Source organism: Pteropus alecto, unplaced genomic scaffold, assembly GCF_000325575.1.
Source record: "Pteropus alecto unplaced genomic scaffold, ASM32557v1 scaffold20, whole genome shotgun sequence".
Classification (NCBI taxonomy): Eukaryota; Metazoa; Chordata; class Mammalia; order Chiroptera; family Pteropodidae; genus Pteropus; species Pteropus alecto.
The window spans coordinates 24,213,990-24,235,217 of record NW_006436298.1 but is presented as its reverse complement, the minus strand read 5'-3'; the positions used below and the strand labels follow the sequence as shown (position 1 = coordinate 24,235,217).

Genomic DNA, 21,228 nt, shown 5'->3' with positions numbered 1-21,228 from the left:
TCCATAGAAGATCCTTTAAAATTTCATGTCAAAAGAAACCGTTATTTGAAAAATCTTAAAAGTAAAAGAAGGAAAGCTGTTTTCTAATAAGCAAAGGCTACTTTTCAAGTTTGGGGGAGAGTTAACTATAAGTTTAAATTCCAGGAATAATTTATTCTCATGTGTAATAGCTCATGTCAATAGCTGTACTTCACGAGAGTGACTTTTTTTTTATGTGGACTTTTCATGTCCCTGGCTTTTGAAGGACACTAAAAAGTGATATTTTCTTGGCCTAGGGCCAGAAAAACAAAGGAGTTTGGTTTTAGTTTAGTTCGTATGCTTAAATCATCTTTTTGTTTATTTCTGTGGATGGTAACAGAGAAGAATTTATTTGGAGGGAAATTTCATTCCTAGAAATTAACATAATGAAACCTCATGAATGCTGCCTCTACTAGATCAAAAGCTATGAGAATCGTTTTCCATGAAGTGGTAGAATCTACTTGGGTTGAGAGCAGAAACACAAAACAGGATAAATAGTGATAGAAAGTAGCATATACTTGTGCAAAAGAGTGGTTCAGACAAGAAGCAGTACAGAAGTTGATAGTGAAGAGTTGGTGTTTGAATGTTGATAATATTCAAGGCTACAACATCAAGAAAAAAGTCATCCTGAGAGTTTAGACAATTACACACTTCTGAGGCAGAATTGTGCACACATTCCATTCCTGTCCTGTGTTCTTTTTTCTATTACCTTTTATTCCTTTACCTTACTTTTCTTTAATCTATTTTTACTCATTTTCTTTTCGTTAGGGTATCTTCTTATCATCTTTTTTTTTTCTTCCCACCATGTCTACTTTATTTCCATTCTATCGTGCCTATCTCTTCTTATTAACTTACCAAGATATGGAGCTGAATAGGCACATGAGTAGTGGTTGGGAGTTCAGATTCTGAAGTCAGCCAGAAATCTGGTTTTGCTGTGTGAACTTGGGCATTTAAGTTAACCTCCCTGAGCTTCATTTTCCTCATCTGTAAAATAGAGCTAATAATATAACCTAATTCAGTTACCATAAGGATTTAAAAAGAAAATGTTACTACGGCCATGCCACCCTGAACAAGCCCAATGCCGTCTGATCTTGGAAGCTAAGCAGGGTCAGGCTTGGTTAGTACTTGGATGGGAGACCACCTAGGAAGACCAGGTGCTATAGACGTAAAAAATAATAAAAAATAAGGGATTGTAAGCTGACAGAGCACTTGCAATCTGTGAGGTCAACCAAGGGTTGCCTCGCCTAAAAAATAAATAAATAAATATCACATGATGCCACTTAGCTCGTGAAACTAAACGCCTCATAAATGCAGACTTTTTATTTGAGTTTTATTATATCCTGTCTCATTCCAGAAAAATAATGGAAGTACATTACAAAAAATACATGCAGTATAACAAGTTAAAGTATAAGTAAAGGAATCATACTGATGGCCAGAGACTGGGAGGATAAATAAGATGCTAGTGGGGAAGGTGCCACATAAAATGCACAGCTCCAATACTAGACAGAGGATCCTTGGGATCTGGGTCTCTTGGAAAGTAAATGAAGACAAACACTATCAATTACATGCTTCACAATCTTTTTAATATTTTTACATTAAACCTATGAGTTGTTCAGTGAAAGTCCAGCTATTTCTGGTATTCAAAAGTACTCTTGCACTTGAATAAGACCTCAAAAATTCTTATTCAAGAACCTCCATAAAGCTGACACTATATAATGTGAACCAAATCTCCAGTTAAAACAATGCTGTATTTCCTAGAATTCCTTCTTCTAATTTTCCTCAGTGGAGGCTGCTGCAACACAAAAATGTAATTCAGTAAAAGCACTCCTAGCTCTGTATATAGGGCATGACATTTGGAGCCAGATAACCTTTGGTTTGAATTGTGACTCTGCTATTCACTTGCTGGGTGGTCTTTAGCAAGTAATTTGATGGTGGTAGGACTGTTTCCTCACCTGTAAAACAGGGATATTAACCCCTACTTTGCATGATTATTTAAAAGATTATTACTATTATTGTGAGATGGCATAGCCATGGGTTTTCAGTATGTTACTCTCAAATGGTTTGGCCAAATCCAAAATAAAATCGAGAATATCTAAAAGGGAATGTATGTCCTTCAGGCAACCTTCCATAAATACGATTTCTCATGACTGATTTTTGATAGGCACTGGGCAGCAAGCATTCAGTGTTATCCTCTTTTGACAAGTACTTGGAGAGCAAATATTCCATTGCCAATTAGGGACAGACCATGCTTTAAGCCTCAGCTGAGATGGGAATATAGTTGACAACTCTTTTAAAAGTTGAGAAGCCGAACCAAAACATACGTCTGTAAAATGCCACCTCGCCTCCACATGGACATGGGCTGAGAATGGGACAAGATTTTTCTCACAAACCTCAAAATTCTATGCCAAAGAGCATGACTGATTATTTTAGCCTGCAAAATGTTAGCGTTATGAAATTCCCACTGCCATGGGCATAAGGAAGGTCCCATGTGAGCACTCACAGAAAAGCTAACCTTAGAACTTCCTCTGAATCCATCATCTAAACTTGCTACCCTTAAGTGATAAAATAATGTTCAGAGGGCTAGTTATAAGTAAGTTAAGTGTTAGCATCTTCCAAAAGTTTTTGAGTTTTAAGATGATTAATCTTAATGCCATTTTTAATACTAATTAAAAAGTAGTCTGTTTTTAAGCTCACACCAATTTTGTGACAATAAAGTCATAAAATCAGTACCTTAGGAAATGCTTTTTTTCTTCTCAGTCAAGAGATGTCATTAAGGTATAAATGAAAGTGGGCTAGTGTGAAGGAGGGTAGAACACATCCTATTTCATCTCAGTAGAAATTCCTACCCATCAAGACAGCTTGCTCATAAAACCCACCTCAAGGTGACACAAAGGGACAGTTTCTATAAAATCATTAATTTTTGGAGATCCAGAGGACCTGACGCAGCTTGTTTTTAGTGAGTTCCTGTCCATTTTGAAAAGTCCTAGAACAAATCATCTGAAAGCATATCATTTGTGGCCAGTTCTCTAAAAGGTAGTTTTCGGCAGCAGAAAGCTGTGCCTAGCATCTACCTGCTCCTTAGAAAAAATTCTGGCCTGAGAAGGTTGACTTGCAGATTATTATGAGGAAACTAGCCCAAAGTGTCTAATATAAAATAAATGAATGAATAAATAAATAAGTTGATGATTTTGGAGGTTAAGCTTCACCTGTTTTTAATGAGCCGTTCACTCTGAGCCTATTGCCTACAATTAGAGTTGATATAGATGAACAAATCTACAGGATTTGTAAACCACCCTTAGCAGATCCGAAGGTAGGAAATGTTCTCTGAAGATTTTGTTTATCTCAACCTTTCTGAACAACTGTTCTATGTGAAGACTGTTACTGGAGCCAATCAGAAACACAGGAGGTTAAATTTGGAGTAATCTCTATTGCTGTAAAATGGGGGGAAAGAAACCCAGCCAGTCAATTGAGGTCTCACTCCACTTATACCTCAGGTGACTGTATCCCCAAAATAATCTCTTGTTCTGCATTCTAAGAACAGACAAACTCAGTCTCTTCTATATGGCTTACCTAAATTTTCTAAGAAAATGAGAAAAATTGAATTTGATCGTTTCCTCCCAAATCCTATTTTATCTGCTCTTCTTACTTTTCTTACCAGTCCTAATCAAACAAGTACCAGGAAAGTAAGCCCCAGAACACAGAGGGGTTAGAGACTCTTTTAATTTACCAAGAGGCTATTGAAAAGAAGAAAGGTGACCTCCCATCATTAAAGTCTCTCCCACATAATTGTAGTTTCTTCTCTTTCTAGACTGGAAGAGAAAAGGGGTGGTGACATTACAGCTACCAGGAAGAGAATAACTGTGGCTTTCAGTGTACTTTATGGTCTGTTCTCTGGGAAGTCTCTGGGATATAATGTGAATTTCATTTAGCCTGCTGATGGTGTTGGAAAAGGAGTGAGAATCTTTGATGAATGCCCATAATAGTTCCCTACATTAACTAATCATAAGAAACACTGAGGGAATAATTAAAAATAGATTCTAGGGCTCCACTGCCAGAGATTCTTATTGAGTCTGGTAGAGGCCAGAAGTGGATGAATTCTAAATTTTTCAAAAATACACAAATTATATTGAAATGTTTGAATTGTCTTGTTTACCTTCTTTTTTATGTGTATGTGTGGAAGGCCAAATGATACTTTCAGGCATGTATGGATCTAGGGGTTCAAATGACTCAATCAGAACTCAGTTTTTGAGGGAGCATGGTCATTTCTTGGCTTAGTTTTTGCTGTGTTAGCATTGATCTTAGGCAGGATTCTGCTAAGTGGCAATCAGCACCTGTAGGCTTGTATTCATATAGCTTTTGGTCAGGAAAAAAATATTCTCTTTTAATAGGCCCAAAGACCCAGAGTTGAATCTCACTTGTTCTGATTGGTCCATCTTCGAACGAGTAACTGTGACCAGGAACAGGTGCTATTCTCATTGACCAGGGCTGGGTCAAATGTCCATCCCTCTGCAGCCAGAAGTGGGATCAGTTCCATCAGAAACCATCAACTGAGAGTGGTAGAGGGTTTCTATAAGGAAATTCAGGGTGCTGAATGAAGAAACGAGATATCATCTATAGATTGATGGCGGATGGGCCATCAGTCCTAATAAAGGCAGTGATCATTATATATTTGAACCAAAGATTATGAGACTAGGAACTAACACATATAAGTAATAAACTGATTAATTTTTGATGGGACATGCTCCCTTCCCACACTAACTTTCTTGTGAAGCAGATCAAGCCAGACTCATACAACTAGAACTTACCTAGAATCGTGGTTGAAGTATAGCAAAAGAAACAACAAAAGCAACAACCAAAAAAAAACATTATTTTTTTAAGTACCCAGTACATCAGGGGACTAAAACCCTTGCAATTGTCAAAAAGATGGTGGAATTGAAAGGTTATAATGTCGCAAATTTTAACTACTTCTGTATAGTAGGCCAGTAACATTTCATCTGTGCCAAGGCAGTGGGTGAGTCTTGAACATGTGAGAAGATAAGAGGTTTTCAGCAAGGTATAGGTTTTCTGTGCTACAGGTTTTCAGTACCAGTTATCAAGATCATTCCTTATCTTTGACACCGTTTATCTTTAACACAGTCTTTTAAATAGATCTTTAAATGATGTGGGGGGAGTTCTTAAAACATTAATAAAATGATGCCTTTAAATCACATAATATAAAGATATTCTTTTACATTTAACAAGCTTTAAAAACAATATTTAGGGTCTTTTTATATGATCTGCCAGAGAGGCTACAAAAATTGTTTAAATCCCTGTCAAATTTTACTACCTTATTTCTGGAAATAAGATGAAGTAAAGATTTAAAGTAGTGGTTAACAGATGTGTTACAAAGTACTTCCTTCACCCTAAACTCAACTTTCCTATCTGCTGTATGGGAATAAAAATAATTAAAAATTATAAAGATGAAAAAGTTAAATGGTCCCTTGGGGCATAGAAATGCTTAGATATAATTACTCCTCCATGGTAATAATTTTAATTAAAATTATTTAAAGCAGACTTCATTTTCAATTTCTATTAAGAAATAATAAAATTCCTTAACTACATTAACAGTACTATATTAATCCTGTGTAAAATTATTTCCTTAGAAGTGAGATAAACTATCATTAACAGCATTTAATGAACTTTTACATTATAATTGAATTGATATTTCCATTCTACAATTGAAGGAGAGGGGCCTATAAATAATCACTTAACATTTATGAGTACATACTTCTTGTAGGATAAAGTATAGATAGATATAGATATGACATAAATATAAATTTATACATACACTTCTCATGTTATATCCTTATACACACACTTGGAAAATGTATTTATACATAACCTATTCTCCCTGAACAGTGAAATATCTCAGCTGATTTAAGGCTCTCATGCATAAAGTTTCTCAACAGAAAAAAGGATCTACTTGTTTTATAGAAGTCTTAGAACATGTTTTTCAGGTCTTACGATTTTTACCTTTTCACAGTGTTCCCTTTTAGGTTCTGCCTCTGTCTATATGCCAGTTATTCTTTATTTTTGCATAGACTAGGAATAAAGGAGAGGGAAACAAAGCTATAGAGACAATCTAGAGATTTTCATGATGATTTGGTACATGTTTTTTAGGGAGTATATTGCCCTCTCTTTGACATCAGCCCCAATCCATTTACTTTTGCTATAATTTACAATGAGGTGCTCTTTTCTAGTTGATATTTAGAAGCCATATATCTCTCCCTGCCTCCTCAAGAGCAAGCTAGAACTGGAAAAGAGGGAACATATCACTTCCTCTTTGTTACACTACTAAACACTGAATCCAGAGTTGCCACTGAGTTGATGTCTTTATTAGAGCGAGAAACGTGATCAACACTTCTGGACAGAAGTGTGGTCAAACATGTCTGAAAGGCAACGGCGTAAATGAAAATAGTAATGTTGCCACAACAGAGCTTCTCAAAGGTGCGCTGGATTCTGCCCAGTGTCATGCACTTGGAGGACAAAGCCACACCTGTCACCCTGAGAGATAGGATAGCTCTGTGGCACTGACAGCAGAACAGGGAGTTTAGATTACAGCAATTGATAGAGAAATGACTGTAGAAACAATGGGAAATCTGCCAGGGCTCACCTGCTTCTCCTTGCTTGATATAATTTAGTTAACTTACAAACACATGTATTATGCTCTATTGTGGAAAAAAAATTAAGACATGCATGCAGCAGTATAGAAAGTACAGGGTTATCCTAGAGTTTTAGAAGTGCTTGAATAAAAACAGTTGGAAGTGGTTTTCAGATTTATTTCACTCTTCCTGCTGTGTTCAGCAGTTTTTATTTCTATTTTCTTGATGTAATATCCTGAGAAAAGCAAACCCAACCAACCAAAGGGAGCTGCTAACTGTTGCTGACCAGAAAAATAAAACAAGTCCCTCCTAATGTTTTCCAGCTATTTTTGTGGACAGAAGTCAGGGTGAGAGGTTTCACTTCCTGATAGGTGGTACCCTAGGTAACTGGGTAATAGAGATCACTGAGGAATTCAAATGAAAACCTAAGACTCTAGGCCCAAATTAAAAGAGCTCCCCAGCGTGATTACAAAGTAAAGAAACAGTGTCATAGTTATCCAGTAGTGCTTTCTTCTGGGTGGGGAAGATGACCTTGTATGCTCTATCTTTATTTTCCTGTGCTAAGATTTGTTCTGCTTTGCTTTGTTTGACCTTTTTCTTTCAGCCTGTTGCTCTAAGTTACCCTTTCTTCTTTTTCTATTTGTTTCTATACCTTCTCTGACTTTTAGCTTTTTTGTTTTTTTGGCATTCTTTCAGCCTTTTCTTATTCAGAGGCTAAGGAATTCAATATTTTCTTTTTCAAAATTGATATTTTTATGAGGATTTAGAACTAATCGCATAGTAGTCTCACCTTAGGGTGGTAGCATTTTATGACCATTTTTTTCATCACCTGCTTCTGGGACTTTGCTTTTCTAATTATAATGAGCAATGATTGATGGTGATCTTTGCTTTAGCTCTTTCTTAACAGCTTTTGTGGAACTTCTGTGAATTCAAAGGAGCAGCAATTGTCCTGAGAATCATTACGTAGATGGTATCATCAACTAACATTTTAAATATTTTGAGTGTTGGCAAGATACATCCAAGATCTGTGATCCTTTGTTGCCTCTGCCTCGGTTCAGTCAGTTCTTCAGATTGGCATTTACCTCCACAGAAATTATCACTTTTTATTTTAAACAACTTTGTTGAAGTACAATTTATATACCATAAGAGTCACTCATTTTAAGTGTGTAATTTACTAATTTTTAGTAAATTTATAGAGTTGTATGATCATCAACTCAAAAAGATCCCTTATGCCAGTTAGTCACTCCTGTTCCCACCTCAAGCCTTTAACAAGTACTAGTGTTTTCTTTCTCTAGTGATTTACCTTTTCTGAACATTTCACATAAATGGAATCTTGCAAATATGGTCTTCTACATCTGACTTCATTTAGCATAATGTTTCTGAGTTAGTGACATAGAATGTGTCAGTAGTAATCCATATTGCTGTAGTAATCCATTGTGTGGATATAGCACATTTTGATTGTCCATTCACCATTTAATAAACAGTCAGATTGCGTACATTTTGGGAGTATCATGAATGATGCTGCTATAAATGAGCATTTATGATGAGTCTTTATGTGGGCATATGTTTTCATTTTTCTTAGGTAGATCAGAGTGGATGGCTGGTTAATATATTAACTTCATTGGTTTACCTTTTTATGAAACTCTCAAACTGTTCTCCAGAGTGACCTCACCATTTTACATCCTCAGCAACAATGTATGAAAGTTCCAGTTTCTCTATATCTTCACCATTTAGTACTTTCTGCCTTGATTTTAGCCATCCTAGTAGGTGTGAAGCAGTATCTCATTGTGGTTTAATTTACATTTCCCTAGGGACTAATGATGTTGACAGTCTTTTCATGTGCTTATTAGCCATTCACATGTTTTCTTCGGTGAAATGTCTATTCAAATCTGTTGCCCATTTTTTAACTGGAGTTTTCTCTTTAAATTATTAAGTTTTAAGTGTTCTTTTTACACTCTGGATACCAGTCCTTTATCAGATACATATATGATTTGCAGTTATTTTCTCCCAGTTTATGGCTTGTCTTTGTGCTTTCTTAATTGTGTCTTTTGAAGCACAAAAGTTTTTTGACTTCAGTGAAGTCTAATTTTTAAACACATATTTAGATCATGCTTTTGGTGTTATATCTATCAATTCTTTGCCTAGCACAAAGCCACAGCTGTTTTCTCCTATGTTTTCTTCTAGAAGTTTTGTAGTTTTAGCTCTATGATCGATTCTGTATTAACTTTTGTGTATGGTAGTTTTATTACTTTTAAAGATACATTTATACCATTCTTCTCATTTCCACAAGTCCACCTGAAAATATCTTTGGGAAAGATGTGATGGCAAGTAGACAGGGGTAGTTTTTGGTACATCAGACCTAATCTCAAACTGTATCACCTTTCGATTAGTATTTAAATTTACTTGAAATAAACCCCTATTAATAGCCCATATTTTTCTTTGAGAGGACATTAAATTTCAGAGAGCACCAGAACCCTTCTGAAGGTTGTGAATAATTTAAATGTCCCAACAATGAATATCTAAGTAAATTGTCAGCAAGAAACTGATGATTATCTCATGAGAGTTTAACATCAAAGTTATCTCATCTGAACCTATGATTCTGCCTCTTTAATGTCTTCTTTTCTTCAAACAGAATGCAATATTTACTTATTCAGGAAAATTGATAATACTAACACACTGATAGGAAAAGTTTAGAAAATCTTGGTTTAAAAAATACTCCAAGAAGTTTTTAGTATTGAGAATCATACATCAGTACCGTGTGGCTGAACAAAATATGGCCACTCCTGACAGGTCGTTTTTAGAAATGAGGTTTTACAGGCAATGAAATATAACAACAAAAATGCCTGAAAGATAATATATCTCAGCATCTCCATGTCAATGCAATGAAAGCTTTTCTGAAAATGAAATGGCCTTCTTTTAGAACTCTGGAATCCTAAACTACCAGACATTTCAGGAACTGTTTTGGCTGAAAATGATATGAGAGATTTTTCTCTTTCGTAATTTTTATTACAGTGGAAATGGTTTTTGTATTTCTAACAGTTTGACAAGAGCTAATTACAATGCACTCATCTGTTTTGCGGACTAATTTGAGCCATTGGGCATCAACACCATAGACATGCAGCAGCATTGCAAATGATACGCATGCTTCCCTTGCTCCAAGAATTTGTACTTGCTATAAAAGAAAACAGATTTGGACAGCCTTGAAAAAGTTGAGTTTGGTTTGAAGAAAACATTTCAGAATTACATTAGAGCTGGCCTACAAGTGAACTAAAAATACCTGTTCATCTCAGTGGTCTTGGCCCAGGGCCGTTCCTTTTACTGTAAAAGTCAGGCTGTTTGAACAGTTGGAGTTCGGCTTGCTTGCTGTCTAAACTAGTGTTCTCTGGTAACTTCTGTTACCATTGAAACACAAGCCCTGTTGCATTTAAGACTGTTTAGAGGTGTGGAAAATAGCCAAGAAAAATGTATACTTAGTGTTCAAACCTCTAGGCATCCCCCTGCAGTAACTAGACCACTTAGAGCTGTTAAGAAATGAGAGAAAGACATTCATCAGTAAACATTACACAGCAAGGGTAAAAGATGGAATGGAGTAAAGAAGGCTGTTAAAATCAGCCTAAGATGATTATTTGAATTGCAAAGAGAAATCTTCAGACATAGCTAGAGCTGCTAAACATAACTCTTGAGGTTTTTCCAGAACAGAGGGATTGGGGGGAATGAGACCAGTGAAGGAGAAAATTAGAAAATTATAAGACAGAATGGGAGATGAAGTTTCAGAAACTGGTAAAATAGCTGAAATATGTGATATTATTAGGTCTTAAGTCTATTTATGAGGGTGAAAATTTAAAAACATGTTCTCTGACTTTGGCTCTGCGATTTTAAGATTGAAATGAAGATATCAAATCTGGACAAAGAATAACCAGCAGTAACTGCTCGGTTATATCATGAAGGATTAAAAAGAAAGATTCAGAAATCAGTAGCCCAAGAAAGATATTCATAAGTTGAATAAACCTGAGATGATTTAAGTGGAAATGAATCAGAATGGTAACAAACATCCCAAAACTTGGCAGAGTGCAACCCTTTATATATCAGCTGCTATATAAATTAACAGTCACCATAATTGATCATTTGCTTTTTGAAAGGTGTTCCTGTTCAGTGAGATAGAATAGGGAATATAAAGCCTACTAGACTAATTTTTAAAATAACTTGTATCGCAGACTTCACTAACATGTGTTTGGCTTGTTTGATAGCTGAGTATCCTATTTTCTGGCACAATATATAGAGCAGAGGGAGTTTCCCCCCATGAGTGACTGAAGTGCCAGCTGTTGCCCTAAATATTGTACCTGTTCATGATAGAGATAGTTTTAAAGCCAGATTTTAAGCTTAGGGAAAGTTTTACATTTTGTACATCAGCAAACATTGGTATCAGATATGTGTGTCTAGACACAGCACTAACACACACACAGAGGGAAGTTGATCAAGAATCTACTTCAAAAATAAAATGGTAACAGATTCATTTCTTTAAACATTTAAAAGATAACTATCTTTAATAAGCTTTAACAAATCTTTACAACACTTCTAAGGTCCTAGAAAATTTATAGAGATGGTATATTTGCATGACAGTATTCTTAAATAAAATATTACATTTACTCCAACATTTTTGTTAGCAATAGTTTGAGAACTTAGAAGACATGAAGGGATATCAGAACATTATGTAATGACTGGAATAACACAGAAAAAAAGATGCCCTTTTCAATGGCACTGGAGTTATGCATAAATGAAAGAAAAACAAAAACAAATTGAGAACCAATGTTAACACACTCATTTTTTACTTAGAAAATCATTACAGCATGGAATGTTCACTACCTATACTAGTGTGATAGTTATGAGTCCTTCTAGAACCAGCTAGATCCTGGAGAAATGGGATACTAGAGAAAGACAAGTTTTAATGAGCTTAATAGCCTTAATGTTCTTACATGTTTCTTTGATATTTAAGTATTTTTTAGAGTGCTTGTTCCTTATACCAGCAACCTCCAATTCACCGATTCCACTTAATTGTTCATATTTAATGATTTAAAACAGTAAATATGTGTTGACTTGTAATCTACAAGAGTGACTTTGCATGCAGCCTGATTTTGAATGTAGAACTTTTGTGAAGCTATTAAAATGAAAAACATAACTGTCTGGTGCCATGGTAGGCATTACAGACTTCTAGGTAAAGTACTAATTTCTGATGAAAGGGACCTCAGAGAATGAATCAGTATTCTATAAGTGTCAGTAAGCATTTATCACTTTCATTCTGCATCCAAACTTTGACTAACATTAAAATCACAACATTACAGGGATTTCTTATCAGTTATTCATGTGTGGTTGATGTGATGCTCCAGTTGGACATACTCTGGGCTTTGCATTTTAGAGTTGTCAGTGTTCTTAAAGCAAAGTCAGAGCCTTTCATCTCTGACTGATAAAAATGACACAAAGTATCAGTACAACTTGTAAGCTGAAAAAGAAGAAGAAAACATTTAAATAAATACCTCCCCAAGCCTTCTGATTGGCAGGTTCTATTGACATAATATCTCCATGAAGGAAAGGACTTCGCATTATTCTATGATTAGTGATAGCACCATCTCTGAGGTTGTTTTGGTCCATTTTGTTATGGAGATTCTTCAGTAGGTATTTCCATGGATTGTATTTAAGACATCTTCAAAGGGGTCCTATCTAGTTGTCACATTTGCTTCTTGAATTCATGGAGTCAAGCTATGCTTTTAAAAAGGCATGGATATACTAAGATTGTGGACTTTCATTTTCAAATAGCAACTTCAAAAACCCAGGGTATAATTTCACACCATAAGGAATTGGAACTTCCTAATGTGTATTTATACATAGTCTAAGTAAATCTGAGTAAATAATTTTTCAACACTATCAGTAAATAAATGAACTAAGTTATATGCCTTTGATTCAAAGTTATGCCTTTAAAATCTCATTTTTTTCCTACTTCTAACCATATACTCATTCGTCACCATAACTGAGGTAGATAGTTCTCCTGACATATTTTGCCTAATTAATATAAGGGATCATTTGGTAGAGGGTACACTTTGATTTTTTTCTCTTACCATGTAAAACACACACACACCCCTCCCCCCCAAATACAACAAAAGTCTTGTCAGTTTGGGATCTGGTTGGAACTACTCAAAAAGAACAGAGAGATTCATGTCAGTTCTCATTCTAATTGAGAGAGGGGAGAGAAGTCACCGTATATGAGCATGATAAGGCTCCCCGTATCATTGGTGGCATGACCACAGGAAGCAAAAAAACGAGTGATCCAGTGGATCTAAGGTTGTCAGCAATTCCCTGCTACTGTTTATTTTAGAAAATTATCCAAGCAAAGCAAGGCCTCTTCAAGAAAGCAACGTGTCATACTTTAAAACCATCTTGAGAAGGCTATTGTAACGCCGAACTTATTGTTATCATTATTATTTTTTTGCCTATCTTCTCTCCCCTGTTGAATGGAGGTGATACAAAAGCTTTAGTGGAACCAACTAGAAATAAAGACCTTAGAATAGGTGATTATGCCATCTGACTATTTAAATCAGATCAAAACTACCCTCTTCCCAGAAGATGATGTTCTGAAGACTCTGATGATGTGTGTAGCCTGACTTAAACCAAAGGGAGTAAATGAGCAGCAGGTTCACCTCCAGTTCTTCAGGCATACCTTTAAGCAGTATTAAACGGTAGTAGTTGGAAAAAGAGATTCTAGTGTAAATGCTTATGAGCGAGTGCAATTGCTCCTACTGCTGTCTTACCGTAAATCCTTAAGTGATCATTTATATCATCTAGGCAATATACCCACCCTTCTTAGCAATATGTTTGTATTTATACATATAGTTTCTTCTAAGTTAATTGTAGAGTATTCTGCTGTCTGAGAAATTGGCAATGTTTCTCAGAGAGGAGTGCCATTAGCATGTGGACAAGAAAATTTTCAGGGCGTGAGTGGGCCCCAATCACTCAATGCCAGCACCTACCCTCTCTCATACCAGGCATTAGGACAACTGAAAACATCCTTCCATATTTTTATGTGCCTTAAGGGAGAGAAGCGTCAGCACCGTCTTCAAATATTTGAAAGTTGACCCTCTTCCCTTCCCTTCTTTCTTCCTTGTGCCAAGAAAGATTTAAGGAAGCCATTGACGGGATTGATTCACAGGGTTTTCATTTACTTATTATTCTCTTTAATCGTGTTTAGAATTCGGGAATTTTACAGCCTTTGATGATGGCCTTGTCAGAAAGAAAAGACATATATTTTAGGTCCTACTGAACTCCCTATGTTCTTTAAGGCCAGTCTTGCTGGTAGAGGTGAAAATAGTTTCCTTTTAAGGATTAATTAATTAAAAAACAACCAGTTTTTATATATTGCTAGTCACCTTTAAGTTTTTATTTTTTAAAAACATTGCCTAGCTCCTCAAAAGGCAAATCCTGTGTATTTAGTAACATCAGAGAATATTCCTATACCAAATGCTTTCTGTTAGGATATGCATATATGTATTTTTGATACATTTTCTCATTCTGTTTTATCTGAAATAGACATTGTTGAATGATGAAACAAACAGGAAAATATCAGAGAGTGAAAGTTGGAGGAAAAAATGGGTTAATGGTTTGAAGGCCCGGGTGTAAATGTGTTAAAGTTTAAGGAAAAAATGAATTGAAATTAAGAAAAGGATTTTCTAAAAGGGCCGTGAAATAATTAATTGTTTTGTGAGAGATGGCCTTTCCATGTAGGCAGAGAATTTTTTTCTTCACTCCTTTCTGAAGAGACAGTCAAATAGAGAATCTCATCTCTTAATTAGAAAGAAAAATACTCATCAAACACATCTCATCACTGGAGAGCTAATGATCCACAGCTGTTAGTCTGAAAGGGCAGGCTTTTTTCCTGAACAGTAGGAAGTGTTAATCATTTTGGATGAGATTTCTTTTTAAAATATACTGTAGTTTGCAAAAGAATAGGATATTCAATATTCCAACTTAAATGATTTTTTTGAAGTGCGCTCCCCCAGGGATCCTGTCATGTGTCGCACTGAATGATCATTGAATGCATGCATCTTCCACTGTACTTCAATGAGAGCATCAATTGATGGGATAATGTGAATGGCCCAGTCCTGCCTGGGACTCTTAAAACCTCAGACTCAAAGAAATAAAAATCATGCCTGTCTTGTACCCACCAAGAAATGATGTTGTTATAAAACCTTAATATTTTGAATCATTCACTCTACTTTATATAATTTGCCTTGTTTAAATATGAGTGAAAGCCTTAGTCCACCATCACTTAGCATTTGAACAGGAAAGGGTTTTTTGTTTGTTTAATCTTTATGTGAAAAAAGCTTTATTTTTTCTGTAAAAATGTAATTGGCTCATTCATTTCCCAATCTTTGACTTTACAGACACCTTGCTAGCCTCTTCTAAACATTTTGGACAGAAGGAAGCTTCATTTAATAGAAACCTTATGAATAGCCAACGTTTGATTATTCAGAGCCATGCAAGATATTGAGAAAAACTGGCTCCACAAACCTCATTTTGACCATTAGTTTTTGACCTCTTTGCCTTATGAAACCTTTACCAGAACACCTAGAAAGTGGTATTCTACTTCTTTCCACTAATGCAAAAGTAGTTAACTCATAACAAGAGGACAGAGAAGAAATAGAGATACAGAAATCTACAAAATGAATAATCAGTCCCTAAATAATTGTTACCTTCAGGGCATCAACATTCACTATAAATTCTTCACCTGAGAGGCAGTGGAGCATTGTGGGAAAAGCACACTGTGTTGGGAATCAGATGACCTGGCTCTGCCACTCAGTAGAGGGTGTCCTTAGAGAATTCTGAAACTCTGAAGCCTTGGTTTCCTCATTTGTAAAATGAAGATAATAGTCTCTGCCTTCCCAGCCTGCCTCTCAAGACTTTTTTCCTGAAGTTCATTCTATATGATATGATGTGAGATATTTGTTAGGACAAACTATGTTATTTACCTTTCAAAAAATTATAGATTTTCAAAAAAGCCATTCTGAATACTTATGATTAAAATCAAGATTTTGCTCTCAAAGCCTAGCTGGCCCAACTAGATACTAAAGGATTTTGTGATGTCGATGCTGATATCATAGGCAAGGTAAGGTAACATTAATTTAGATAAAAGGTATATGGATTTAAAAGTGAAAAAAATTATGGACAGGACTTGACATTTATAAAACTGTTAGTTCAGAAGATTATTTTATATCTAGGGGCATGAGGTTGTTAAAAATCGTTAACATTTAAAACCTAATTGTTTCAACTTTAGCGTTCACAAAATCTCTATTGCATGCTAATGCCATATACAATAATGAGTTTCTATAAATATCTGAATTTTTTTGTTTCAATTATTAATGAAAATTTTAACTGTAATCTCTCTGTTTAACTTATGACTTCCTATCAACAAACCCCTTCCTCCCCCACCACATACAAATCCCTCTAAGGAGTACCACCCATCCTCTATAACTGCTCAAGGAGCAATCACCATATTCACTTATCCTATTGTATTAGATTATTTAGTCTCTGTAATTTTTCAGAAACAATTTTAATGTGAAAAGCTTTAAATTGATAGTACTTGCACTTATATAATATTTTGTGATAAAACATTTTACATATAGTACATCACTTGTTTCCCACAACCAACTTATAAAATAAGCAGGTATTACCATCTCCATTTCATAGATAATAGACTAAAATAAGAGAATAACTGACTTGTCCAAGGTGCTATGATGATCAAATCACAGAGATGGAATTAAAACCATTTCTTCATTCTTCTGGTCCATACCACATTGTCTCTTTGGAGAGAGACTATGTACCAGCTTTTGCTATATAATAAACCATTCCATAATTAGTAGCTTAAAGTAACTACTGTTTATTTAGTGATAATTCTTTGAGTTAACAATTTAGACCAAGCTCAGCTGGGTATTTCTTCTGTTCTCAGTGGGAGTCACTCATGTATCTCGTCAACTTCTGGTCAGTTAGGGAGCTTTGCTTCTGGATGCTGTCTGGCTTTCAGCTGGGGTGACGGAGGCAACTGTGCTGCATTATCATACAGCACACTAGCCTAGGCTTGTTGACATGGTGACTCAGGGTTCTAAGATAGCATAGGGCAAGCCCCAATGAGCAAATACTTTTTAAGTCTCTTCCCTTGGTCAAAACAAGCCATATGCCCAATCCTTGTGTTACTGTGGGAGAGTGTTACAAAAGGCATGGATTCTGGGAGACATGAACAAAAGGAGTCTTTACTGCATGTAATCACCATAAGCTAAATATAAAAATACTGCAAATGGCATTCATTTGATCTTTTCTTCCTATAATTGACATGGCTTCTTTAACATAGCTCTTATACTTGAAACAACCATTATCTATGGATTCTAGGGAAATATAGGAAAAGTGATAAGTTGCAAAAAAGACCCAAAATATTATATGTAGTATGAGCCAATATATTTCTGTAATAACACCTACTGCTCACTGAGTATCAGCCAGACACTAAGCTAATTTCATCTCATCTGCAGAGTAAATACTATAATTTCCACTTCTCAGATGGCTATGAAATCTAGTAACTTGCCCAGGACCACATAGCTAGTGACTAGAGAGCTTGAATGCAAACTTGGGCCTGATTCAAACACCCATGTTCTTCTCACTGTACTACACTGCAATAGCTCCTTGAGGGATCCCATGGTCATGGCTGACAGTTCAAGGCAGATTGGCAAGGAGCTTCTGACATCTAGTATAGTGGGTAAAACCCAATATTTTTCTAATGAAGGAGGTTATGTATACTTAATACCATTTGATTGTCATAAAGGTTTTCTGCTATAGAATTCTGATTATAAATTAGTAATTTGAAAAAGGAAAATCACCAAAATTTTGGAATAGTTTTAGTCTCTAGTGACCAAGGATAATAAATGTAGGGCTAGTTGTTTTGTTTGGAATTGGGGCATGGATTCAATTAAAGTAAAGTGTATGTAGTCCAAGGTTCCTAATTAAAACCATGGTGGGGTCAGGGGGGAAGGGGAAAAGGAAAGGAGACTGTGGGAGAGAGAAAGAAGAAAAATAGGGAAAAAATGGCATAATGATGGAGTGAAAAGATACTAAATACCGTACAAATGTGCAAGAGTCCTTATTACCTAATTTAACATTAAGAAATTGTAGAACTGTCAAGTCCTCTTTCTATATCCCACACAAGCAAAAAGGAGTTCTGGAAACTATGGGGTCAGAATAGATGCTAGGCATTTCATGGTTCATATTTATATTCTGTGGATGCATCAATGATTTTTTATTATTAATTTTTTTTTCTTTTTTTTTCTCATTTATTATATCTCTTTTCCCCAAAACCTATGACAAAGTGTGCTTATGAACAAGGACAGATCTTGTGTGCTCTTGGCCTTCCTGGAGTTTCTATGAGCTGCCTTCTTCCTCCTACTGCTGTAGTGAGACACTGAAGACCCAGCCTTAAGAGTTATCTTTACTTTTTGTAGGAAAGAGGAGAGGATTAATCTTAATGCAAATAGGCCCCAAGGAGAAGAGAAACTCAGTGTGGAGAGAATGAGCTAAAAGATGCCTTTATTCCTCTAACAGCTCACTTTATTAGAAGATCCTCACCCTCTAACAAGTATTAGAATCATCACTAATTCCGTAGTGAATGATTGCCTTTTTCTTAGTGATTCTTAACAATCTGAGTCCAGAGACCATGCCATATCTTAATTTTGAACATCCAGTCTTACATAGTACATAGTAAGAGTTCAATAAATACATTTTATTGTTAACCTATGTTTATGCTCGTTGTTTTTTTTTAACTTTTTGAATCTTCAGTTCAATGGCCAGAAAAAAATGCATTTCTATTTAGAGTTTACTCAAAAATCTCTTGTATAATTTTTGCTTTTTTTTTATTCCCATTCCCCCATTACCTCCCTGTTGGCAACCATCTGGTTATCCTCTGTAGGTCTGTTTCTGTTTTGTGTATTCATTTATTTTGGTTTTTGTATTTTTTAGATTCCACATGTATATGAGATCATGTGGTATTTGTCTTTCTCTTTCTGACTTACTTCACTTAGAATAATACCCTCTAGGTCCATTTATGTTGTTGCAAATGACAAGATTTCATTCTTTTTTATTGCTGAATAATTCATTGTGTGTGTGTGTGTACACCACATCATCTTTATCCATTCATCTATTGGTGTAAATCTAGGTTGCTTCCATATCTTGGCTACTACTAGTATTCTGCAAATGAATATAGGGGTGCATATAACTTTTTGAATTAGTGTTTGTTTTCTTCAGATAAATAGCCAGAAGTAGACTTCCTGGACCATAGGGCAGCTCTATTTTTAATTTTTGAGGAATCTCCATACTGGTTTCCATACTGGCTGCACTAATTTACAGTCTCACCAACAGTTTACAAGGGCTCCCTTGTCTTCACTTTCTTGCCAACACTTGTTTGTTGATTCGATGGTGTGAAGTGATATCTCATTGTAGTTTTAATTTGCATTTCCTTCATTAGTGATGTTGAACATCTTTTTATACGTCTGTTGTCCATCCATATGTCCTCTTGGAAGAAATGTTTATTCGGGTCCTTTGCCCATTTTTTGATTAGATTGTTTTTTGGTGTTAAGTTGTTTGAGTTCTTTATAGATATGGATGTTAATCCCTTATTGGATATATCATAGTTGAATATCTTCTCCCATTTAGTAGGTTGTCTTTTCATTTTGTTGGTTTCCTTCACTGCACAAAAATTTTTTAGTTTGATGTAGTCCCATTTTTTTTCTTGTTTCCTGTGCTCGAGGAGACATCTAAAATATAGTGCTAAGAGCGATGTCAAAGAATTTACTGCCTATGTTTTCATGTAGGAGTTTCATAGTTTCAGGTCTAACATTTAAATCTTTAATCCATTTAGTTTATTTTCATATATGGTATAAGAAAGTGGTCCAGTTTCATTTTCTTACACGTATCTCTCCAGTTTTGCCAACACCACTTACTGAAGAGGCTGTCTTTACCCCATTATATATCCTTGCCTCCTTTGTCATAGATTAATTGACCATATAAGCAAGGATTTATTTCCAAATTCTTCATTTTTGTTGATCTATGTATATTTTGATGCCAATACCATATTGTTTTGATTATTGTAGCTTTGTAGTTTAGTTTGTTATCAGGGAGCATGACACCTCCCACTTTGTTCTTTCTCAAGTTTTCTTTGGCTATTAGGGGTCTTTTGTGGTTCTATATAAATTTTAGGATTAGTTATTCTAATTCTGAGAAAAATGACATTAGTGTTTTAATAAGGATTGCATTGAATCTGTACTACATTAGGTAATAAGGACATTTTAACAATATTAATCCTTCTAATCCATGAGCAAGGTATAGCTTTCTATTTATTTTTATCTTATTAATTTTTTTTGTTTAATGTCATAATTTTCAGAGTACACTTTTTTAAAAGACATTTTCAACATCAGGGGCTCCTTGCTTAGTTACCCCAAAATTAGATCCTTAAAGCACATACAATAGAGAAAGAGACCATTTTTGCCCTGCCAGGACCCATGAACCTAATGCAGTTTCTTCCTTTGTCTTCTATATGATTCTTTATTCTGTGTTCTGGTGCTCATGTTATGAGGGCATATCAGTGACTAAAGGTATTCCTGGGAAGCATGTCTGTTCCGTGTGCTGCATTTTAAGAAAGCACCTGATGTATTGATTTGGATGTGGTGAGATGTCCACCATGAAGAATGCCAGAAACCACACCTTGTATATATATGCTCAACAGGTTAAAGATGATTATAATTGGTGATATTTTACAGTGGGATCATCTGAGACCCATCCATGAAGCCAGAACACACCGAGTCAAGTGAATGTCCTCAGAAAAGACAACCATATAGGAAGGTCCAAGAGAAAACACTGTGATTAGACCATAATACACAAGACAGTTCATTACTGCATAGCCAAAATAGAGAATCTTTCTAGAAGTACAAAGGTACTTATGTGCCTCTGAGAAATTATTAATAGCATCCCAGGTTATAATTCTGAATACATTTTCCTGAAGTCAGTTGGTTTTATACAGCGGCTTTATAGTACATTTACTAATACGAATAATTAAGACTTATGGACTTTGGAACCCAGTGTCCACTTATTCTGTAATTTAGCAAATATATATTTATCAAACAGCCATTATGCCTCAAGCACTGTTCTAGGCTCTGGGGATAAAACGGTGACTACCTAAATTTTACAAATAAATGTGTAAAGGATTAGTATGGATTTTAGCCAAAAATAAATTTCCCTTTTACATGTGTTGATGTAAAATTTGCCCTAAATCACTTACTGAATAAAGAATTATCTTTTAAAAACACATTTTAATAGACTAAATAGCCATCAATTATAATTTGTGTGTGTGTGTATATATATACATATATGTATCTATAAGATATACATGTATGTATATATACACACACATATGTGTATATATGTATATATACATGTACACATACACATGTATATATACATGTGTGTATATATACACACGCGCGTATATATG

At 35.3% G+C, this 21,228-nt stretch overlaps 1 protein-coding gene and 1 pseudogene across 17 annotated transcripts in view; both read left to right on the top strand.

The window, feature by feature from the left end:
* Window positions 1-21,228, top strand: part of MCTP1 (multiple C2 and transmembrane domain containing 1) — a 453,050-nt gene that overhangs the window by 334,275 nt on the left and 97,547 nt on the right. The window lies entirely within an intron of this gene.
* On the top strand, window positions 1,066-1,184 carry LOC112480832 (annotated as a pseudogene).